The sequence below is a fragment of the Mastigoproctus giganteus genome, chromosome 12 (genome assembly GCF_048544385.1).
Source record: "Mastigoproctus giganteus isolate SK-2022 chromosome 12, ASM4854438v1, whole genome shotgun sequence".
NCBI classification, from domain to species: Eukaryota; Metazoa; Arthropoda; class Arachnida; order Uropygi; family Thelyphonidae; genus Mastigoproctus; species Mastigoproctus giganteus.
Genome location: NC_143586.1, coordinates 157,944,788 through 157,955,034, shown reverse-complemented (window position 1 = coordinate 157,955,034; position 10,247 = coordinate 157,944,788).

The window sequence follows — 10,247 nt, the reverse complement described above, 5'->3', positions numbered from 1 at the left end:
GAAGGACATCACATTCATATTGCTTGACACCAAAGAAAGCACAGTTGTAATTGTTACAATTCATATTCAAGCATACCAGATGGCTATGCTAGTCTCATTTTGCCTGACATACTAATGGATAGTCAATAACAGACTATACATTAGTTCTGTTTTTGCATTTTTTAGCATTTACAACTGGGCAACTCAAATGAGGTATCAAAATATTGTATCCGTAAAATGGGTATACAGCCACTCCCCGACTTATGTAAGAGTTGCATTCCGTGCAACTCTACATAAATCGAATTTTACATACGTTGGAATTTTTCTAAATGCTCATGCAGCACTTGCAATTATGCTCACTGAATTTGATTGAAGCAAAAAAGAAGTGTTCAGCAAACATGTAAATAGAATTATTTATTCAATTTTTTTTTATCTCATGCACTGGAAACATTACAAAAGTGTGCTTGAGGTTGTCACAGACATTCTCTCAGTTATGCCAGACAAGCTGTACTTGCTACCTGGGAGTCTAAAACACTGATGAAACTGATATTCGGGTGACACTCAAGTCAAGTGGACCCAATTTCAGCGGCGTCTCCGTAGCCAGGTGGGAAGGAGCAGCAGTGCGTAGCACACGCTTCTTGATTAAACCGGGGTTCGAGCCCGTCACCACCAAATGCGGAGGATGCGGAAAGGACAGGGAATGACCACCGCATGACCCGGAGCAATATGGCCTTAGTTGCTAATGCTCCTTAAAAAAAAAAAAAACCAAACAACCAATTTCAGCAAAGTCCAGACTGTCTCTAACAGTGAAATCCTCTGCTTGCACCTTCATGATGGTGGGACTGTTAGTAATCCTGGTATTAACCTCCATGAACAAGCACACAGTAGGTGACCACACAGGTGTGAACCAACGTAAGCAGGGGTCGAGGTGTGGCACCCACACCACATTGGAGGAATGCTGCCCCTCTGTGTTACCAGGCAGTACTAGGTGGTAGATAACTCTCATCAACCGGTGAAATACCACCACTTTGCTTATTGGAGGCTTGAAGTGGTGGAATCCATGTTTAGTCTCTAGAGCTAAGTTCCGGTCAACACTTCCCCATCTCTTCCATCATGCAGTATGACTAATGACTTTTGAGGTTATGATGAACATCATGGCAAGATCCAATCTTCCTTAAATTTTGAGGGTGCAGCTCTAAAACGGTATTTGCAGGAGGCAGACCGCTAGTTAGTACACTGGACCGAACCTATTGGTAACTCTCTAGGAGGCTTCCAGATCAGCTAGTGTATAATCTTGCTACCTCTACTCTGCCAGATAGTGACTGGAGGGAGTCCAAGTAGTGTGCATGACGTGGGGGGGAGAGCACTGTCGAGGCTACATTATGTCAAGGATCTGGGTATATTCTTATCATGTATACGCCATATCCAAAAATTTCCTTACTTCATACAGCATGTCCCACCCACTTTTTCTTACGGTATTCTTATGGTATTGAATACACCATGAATTGTCAAGCTAATAGAATAAGCTTACCTGCAAAAAGATCAAACCTCCAAAAACATTTCCTAGTTCATTTCACAAATATACATGGTCTCAATTCCAATCTCAACGATGTCCATTTCCACTTCAGTCTGCCAAACCCATGTACTTTTCCTGACAGAATCTCAGTTATCGGTTGCAAAGGTGGTACTTGTGCATATGCCAGTTCCAATATTCCCTGTCAGAGATTTGGTAATTGGGAATCTCCTCTTTTCGATCTTCTCTGGCTTAAAACCTCTCTACCTCATTGTGTCAAATTCATTTGTTGTCTCTACCGTTCTCCCAACTCCACTAATCACTTGGAGCTCTTTGACTTCCTCTCTTTGCAACTTGACTTTCTCCAGTCTGACTTTCCTAACAGTGAGGTAATTTTCCTTGGTGATTTTAATGTTCACAACTCCAGCTGGCTTCCATTTTCTAGTCACGCCGACCCAGCTGGTTGAGATGCTAAGGCTTTTGCAATTACTAATGACTTGCACAGATTGTTCATTTACCTACAAGAATACCAGACAATCCTAACCATACAGTCAACATGCCTGATCTTTTTCTCACAAACAACCCTTCTAAGTACACAGTCGAAGTCTAAGTGAGTAGTCCTTTAGGCACATCAGATCACAACTTGGTGATTGTCTCTTTTCCAATGGAGCCTTTATCTCATGGCTATTCCCAACCTCGTATTGTTTGGCATTACAAGAATGCCAAAGGGATGACATGCAAGATTTCTTTTCTTCTTTTCCTTCGTTGGATTACTGTTTCAAAACTTCTGATTTCAATACGTTTGCTCAAGTCATATCAGTGAAATTATTCTTGTAGGAATGTAGTGAACCTTGTAGGAATGTAATGAATCTAAACCTTGGTTTTTCCAATAACTGTACTAAGGCTCTTCAAGAGAAGAATGTTGCATATCATAATTGGCTTGTTTCCAATTCTTCAGTTTCATTTTCTGCCAACACCAAAGCTCGCAACAATTGTAAATCAGTTATTAATCAGTCCAAACTAGATTTTGAACAAGTTAAGAGTAGAAAACTTGCTTCTTGCCCTAATGGTAGCCGAGCATTCTGGTCTCTTACCAAAGCTATTGGCCGCAACTTTTCTCCATCTCTGCTTCCACCTCTGTCAAAACCAGATGGTTCTGTTGTCACTTCAGCCAAGGATAAAGCGGATCTGCTAGCATCCCATTTTTCTTCCAACTCATGTATTAATGATCTTGGTAAAACACCTCCCACCATTCCCAACAAGCTCCATTCAATGCCTCCTGTAGTCTTCTGTCAAAAGGATGTCAGAAGGATTTTGATGACTCTTGATGCTAAGAAAGGTCCAGGTCAAAATCTGTGATTCTGAACTTACTCCTGTTCTTCACCGCCTCTTTTCACTTTCTTATTCCAAAGGTGTTTTTCCTTCTGCTTCGAAATTTGCTCATATCCAGCCAGTTCTTAAAAGGGTGACAAATCCCTCCCATCCAATTATCATCTCATTGCAATTACTTCTACTCTTTCTAAAGTAATGTAGAAATCAATTAACCGCCAACTCTTAAACTACCTAGAAACCTTCCGTCTAATCAACGATCGCCAGTATCGATTCAGTCTGTGTCGATCCACTGATGATATTCTGGCTTATGTTACCCATTTATGGACAGATTCAATGGAAAAGTTCAGTGAAACACAAGCAGTTGCTCTTTACATCTCAAAAGCTTTCGATCATGTTTGACATAAAGATCTTCTAAACAAGCTTCCATCTTATGGTTTGCCAACAGTTTTTTGTAATTGGTTATCCAGTTTTCTCTCTCTGATCGCTCACTGAGGGTGATGGTAGACGGCTCTTTGTCTTCTAACTTCTGAAAGAACTGAACCCCCAAGGTTCAGTTCTTTCTCCCACACTTTTCCTCTTGTATATTAATGAACTTCTTCCATTGAATGGAAATCCTATCTATAGTTTTGCCAATGATAGCACATTGCATTCTACTTTCCATTTTGGGAAACCTTGCCCTGCTCAATCAGCTTCAACTTATCGAATATCTGCTACTAATTCCTTAAATGCCAATCTCCAGGTAATTCTCCAGTGGGGCAAAGACAACTTAGTTGATTTCAATCCTTCTAAAACTTCTTGTCTTATATCTCACAAAACCGATTCTTCTGCTCCTATGGTTATCTTTGGTGACACTGCGATTTCTAGGCAAAATGATATATCTCTTTTGGGGATTAACCTGACTTCTAATGTCTCTTGGCACAAGCACATTACAAATATTGCTTCCACTGCATTTAAAAAACTTGGTTTTCTGTTTCACTCTCGGAGTTACTTTTCTTCCAAACATCTGTTCAACTCTGTACAAATTGCAAATTCACCCTACCATGGAATATTGTTCCCACATCTGGGGCAGTGCTCCTAAAACCTCTCTCAGGCTTCTAGATTCCATTCAGAAGAGGGCAGTTAGGTTAATTAATGATTCATCTCTAACAGAGTCTCTCCATTTGCTGTCTCAGACACTGTTTTTCTGCTGCATGTATTTTCTACAGATACTTCCATGGATACTGTTCTTCTGAATTGGCTTCTATAATTTCCGCTCTCTCTTTCAAAACAGTCCAAACACATATCGCCACCAGCCAACATTCATTTACTGTCCAACTTCAAACTCCCAGAACCAACTTTTCATCTTCCTCATTTATTCATTCAACTGCCGATTTCCGGAACACCTTCATATGTATTTCCTGATAATTACAGTCTACAGAAGTTCAAGTCTAATGTCAACAAATATCTTCTTTTGTCTTTCCAACCTCCAACCTAAGCACGGTACTAAGTACTATAGGATTTTCTAATACCTCTCGCGTTTGATGTTTTCATAAAAAAAAAAAAAACCAACACAAGAACCACGAGAAACACCCGGAAAACTCATTTCCCGCTACTGCATTTTCTCCCTGCATTCTTGGTAAACAGGTGGTGCATGTTATCGGTAGTAGCTGTAGAAGTCAATAATGATGTATTGATTAGTTTTTACCTCATTATTAAAAGCAGATTATTGGAGTTCATGAGTGTAATGCCTTCGCAGCTGAAATTTACTTATGGGTACACCCTCCAGACTGTCTCAGTCTTGAGGCGTTTACCCCCACTCCCACTGTTTTAAAATAGAAAAATGACTTCTACAGAGGGTGCATGTTATTGGTAGTGGCAGTAGAAGTTGTTTGTTGTTGTTTGTTTGTTATTTGGTTTTTAGGAGCATTAGCAACTAAGGTCATATTGCTCCTGGGATATGCGGTGGTCATTCCCTGCCTTTCTGAATCCTCCGTATTTGGTTTGCACAGGCTCAAACCCCGGTCTAATCAAGAAGTGTGTGTGCTACACACTGTAGAAGTTGTTTTCCTATTTTAAAACAGTGGGAGCAGGGGAACTGTCCTGGCGAACTCCAGACTGTCTGTCTTGGGAATACCCCAAGACAGACAGTCTGGAGGGTGTACCCATAAGTAAATTTCAGCTGCAAAGGCATTACACTCATGAACTCATGGGATGGGGAGGATAAACACCTTCCCATCTCATGAGTTCATCAGTGGAGGGTGTACCCTTAAGTAAATTTCAGCCCACTCATTAACTCCAATAATCTGCTTTTAATAATGAGAAAAAAATAATTAATACATCGTTATCAACTTCTACTGCCACCACTGATAACATGCACCATCTGCTAACCGAGGATGCAGGGAGAAACTGCAGTAGTGGGAAACGAGCTTGCCCCATAAAGTTTTCCATGGTTCTCATGTTGGCTTTCTTTACCTTAGCCACAAAAATTTCAAAATTATAAGGAAAGAGGCACGACATCAGCATGACATCATTGCCAGAATCTTCAGCTGATAAGTACGCCACTGTATCTTCATAAATACTTCTTGCTTTTGCTTGAATGGCAGTTAGACTTAGGGGCACTCACTTCTGAATCTGATTTTCCATCCATATTATTAATAGCTTTTCCATCTTCGATATAAAATCTGAACACTGTTTTGTGATACTGTTCAACTTAAATGCACTGATCCTTTAACATGTTCTTTTACACATGCACTGCCCTTTAAAATAGTATTCACTGTTGAAACAGCGAGACCTAATTCCCGTGCAATAGATGACAAACTTTGTCCTGCTTCTTACTTCTTAATCATTCTCATCTTCATTTCTAAATCAATTTTGTTTTGTTTTCTAGCACTGCCACCACTTGCACTTTCCATTGCTTTCTCTTCATCATTGTAATAAGTAAATAGGAATGAAGGGAAGGTTCTGAAAATTTATTTGTTTTTTATATGATTGAAGATTCCAGTGAAGGGGAAGCACATTTCACCGTAATAATGTAAAAACCCATACAATTCCAGTTATCAGTATTATCACATTTACTATCTGTTTGTAATAGATTGCATTAACAGAAAAGCCCAATAAATCAAAAAATGCAAATTGTTTTTATTTTTTTATGCTCGTGACCTCCAAGAAATGTGCTTGAGAAAAATATCACAGAGGCATTCAAAATTGATTCTTATAATGGAACATATGATAACGATGAAAGTGTAATGCATTCTCTGGCCGGACCACGTAGCTTTTCCTCCCAGCCAATAATAGCATTTGTAAGTGTGTTTGCCACGTTTTTTTTATGCATCCTTTAGTTAAAAGTGATTTTTGCATTGTGCTTACTTGACATATATTTATATTAAAACTAATACAATTACCATTGTAAAAATGACCTATCAGAGAGGTAAATGGCTGTTATACAGTGAAAATTAACTTCTGAGGTCTAGAAACGAATTACCAAAAAAAAAAAAAAAAATGCATTATTGGGTTCACATTACGATGTTTTCAAAATACCTCCATTTATTCCTATGGGATACAAAATATGTTTCCATATTTTTTTCAGTTTCCACCTGCCGGCAAAAACTTATATAAAGTTGAATTTACGTAAGTCAGGGAGTGCCTGGATTTTATGGTTTGTCTCCCCATTATTGTTGAATAAAAAGCCATAAAACTCTTACCACAGACCAACTCACTCCACCACTTGAAAGTCCATGAAACTATCTCTCATGTATTGACTCTAAACATTTTCTGCATGGTGTGGAAAGACAGCAATCATAACCTCTTTGCTAACTAGTGTAGAAAGACCACAATCTTAACCACTTTGCTAGCGGTGAATGCTTCTGCAAGTTGTAACACAAGTATATTCATGGAAAGTGGAAATCTATGCATAGAAAATCTGTTAGTTAATTCTTACAAAGAATCACAAATTCTCTATCTGGGTATCCATCTTGAACAGAAAAAGGCTTATATTGCTACAATTTGTAATATATTTTAATCAATTTGATTTTAAACTTTATTAAATTTCTCAACAAAATATTTCAGGTCATAAAAATAGACAAAGTTTTCATAAATGTTGACATTTTAAATGAAATATTAATGATAAAGACATAGCAGTTTGAAAGAAATCAGTTTCATGCAAAATATCTACCACACTGACATCTGGAGAATGCATGTGAAATTATGAGAAATCCAAAAATTCAATTATCTGTTTGCAATTATGGCCAAACTATTTAAAAAGAATCAACAAATATCTAAAAAAGAAAACTTTCTGCACTGGCTGCCAAAGATGATACTGTAATACAAAAAAGTGCAAATGTGATTTTGAGACAGTTTAAGAACCCAAACTAGTACTGGGTTCTTTGGAACTAAAAAAAAACAACATTGGATTGATTTGTGAATGATCAAGACATAAAATCACTGGTATTGGAATATTCACATATTTCAATTCTATTTCTGCTGGTGTGACCATTATATATATATATATATATATATATACACAGTAAACCCCCGCTGTTCGCAGTATCTGTATTCGCGGTTTCGCGATCGCTGATTTAATATAAAATGAAACCTAAAAAAATGTGACTTTTAAAGCGCCGTGAATATTTTCCGCCATAAAAAAAAAAAAAAAAAACGTGGCTAAAATTATCTTTCCCGGTCAAAACAGCGCTCAGTGGGTGTGGGGAGAGGGGTGACAAAATCGCGAGCGTGGATGTTTCTCGCTCATCCTTGTTCAGTATGTGTTATGCGCTTGTCATGGAAGGTTTCTTCGTTTGCTTTTAATTTATATGCTTATAAATTGAATAAATTTATAAATTGATATGCGTACAAAAGTGTAAAACAGACTTTTTCGAGTGTTAACGGAAGAAAGTGACTTTACTTTGGACAAGTTCTTTCTAACCCATACAAAAAATATGGCTACGAATAACAAGGGAAATGTGTAAAGATCAAAGAAGGTGATGACATTAGCAAATAAAATTGAGTTATTAGATAAAATTTCTAATGGTGAAAATGTCTCATCAGTGGCAAAACATTATAAAATCAATGAGTCAACGGTACGATCAATCAAAAAATTGCAAGAAAAAAATCTGCCGTAGTGTCCGTGAAAATGCGCTAATTGCTTTAAAGATTTGCTCCGTAACTCACGATGTTTAATTAGAAAAAATGGAAAAGGCGTTAAATCTGTGGATAGAAGACCGAACTCAAAATAAAATTCTGTTAAGTTCACTCATCATTCGTGAAAAGACAAAACTCCTTTATCAACACTTTAGCGAAACTGGTGATAGCACTGGCGGGATAAGTTTTTTTCCTAGCAAAGGCGCTGGTTTGAAATTTCTAATAAATATTACATTTAATATTAAATTGTTTCTTATTTTCATTTCGATGCCATATGCTTGCATTTCACTATGTACTGTCTATGTACATAGTCATATTATGAAGGTACATCTAATACATACATAGACAAAATTTTAGACTAGTTTTTCTTATATATTTCATACTTTGGAATGGAACCCCTTTATTACTATGGGAGCCAGTATTCGCGTTTTCGGTATTCACGACATTTCTCAGGAACGTAACCCCCGCTATTCGCGGGGGTTTACTGTATATTCACCATTAATCTGGAGAGAACTGGGTTTGAGGAGTCCAGTCATATATTGGAGGAATTAATACCTCCTTTAGTCAGGGTTGCATTTAGCCAATCACAGGTGGAGAAAGTAGGGTTTTCTCTATGTTATTCTGACTGACCTACCAACCAACCCTACCCAACCCAACCTCTGCTGGAAACCAAATACCAGTTCTCATATCATGGTCAGTTTTCCCACTTTCACTAAATAACAATAAACCAATTTGGGTTTAATATACATACAAACTGTTGCAATATAAAAAAATGATTGAACTTCTGAATGTGTATTAATATTAGAATTAGTATTTATTTTATTTTATTTATTCAGTTTAACCAAATTATTTTGTCCCCAAACAGCAGACTGCTAGTAGGGCTTAAATTCTATATGTTATATAATTACAATGTTATATTACTATTACATTTTAATATAATTACAATGAAACGTAAAATTACAAAACTAAAATAAAGATAAATAAATAGAGTAAAGGTAATATTACAATAACATGGTTGGTATGGATAATTTCAAGTTACAAATCATGCTTGTGATATATAACCATACTATATACATAACAATTGAATTTACAAAATCCTCTTGATCTGTTTGGCAGCTTTGATATCAATTCATACATTCATTATGGCTGGGAGAGTTTAAAGTCTGAAATATATTTATATATATGTTTTCCTGAATTTCTCTTCTATACATCTTGACCTCTACATACATGTAGAGATCAACCCATATCAATGACTGCTCCCAACTAATATATTAATGTATTAGATGGGAACATTCCTTTTATAAATGCAAGTTTTAAGGGATGAGATAAAGTGTCAAGTGACTATTCAACAAATGTTTACTGCTTATTCTGGATGTCTCAATGATATTGAGGGTGCATCCAACCTTTCCCATTATAAGTTTTAAGAATTTCAATATATTTTTTACTGTTACCATATGCTTCCAGAGCTGGAGATCGAGATTTGCAAGAAGTATTGATCTTGAGATGATAAGCAAGAGGTCACAGATAATTCAACCATCTCAAGATCATTTATTCCATGGAGAATGGAATAAATGAACTTTGCCTTATGGCTCTCAGGTGCCAACAACCATATTTCAGATCCATAAAAGGGATAGGTAAAAAGGCATCTCTTCTTGTATTGGCAGATTAACTTTTCATCTGTAATGACTATGATATCCTGACATATCTTCCACAAAGCTGCACGTGTGTTCCTCTTTATTTGCAAAAATTGGTGATAGAATGTTAAATTCTCATTTCACATTAACCCCAGAATTTTACATCATCTGTATAACATGTGAATCCCATAAGGGATGTCAAAAATGGTGCATGATAATTTTCAAAGGGTGTTGGCAATAAAACTCCCCCTTGTGGTTAGCCCGTTTCAACAACACAGGACACACTCACTTTACCATTAAATATATTCAAATTCCTCAGCCTTACGATGTTATGAATTATAAGGAGGGCAGCATCTTGAAAGTTGAAGTATTTCTCATGAATTTCTTATAGCAACATTATCAAAGGAGATTTGATGTCAAAAAATACCACATCTAAGCATGTTTATCCAATAACTTATTTATTTATTTTTAATTTTGAAAAAGAAAATCATCACCAATGCCTAGAAATATCTAATGGTTTAATTTTTTTCTTTTTATCAAAATATAAAGGAAGCAATAACATTTTAATTTTTATTAATGATCATATTTAATGCTTACCTATAATTATAGCTACAATATTCAAAGTCAATGAAAACCATTCCTTCAGCATCTGCATTATTAGGAAGGAGAATATT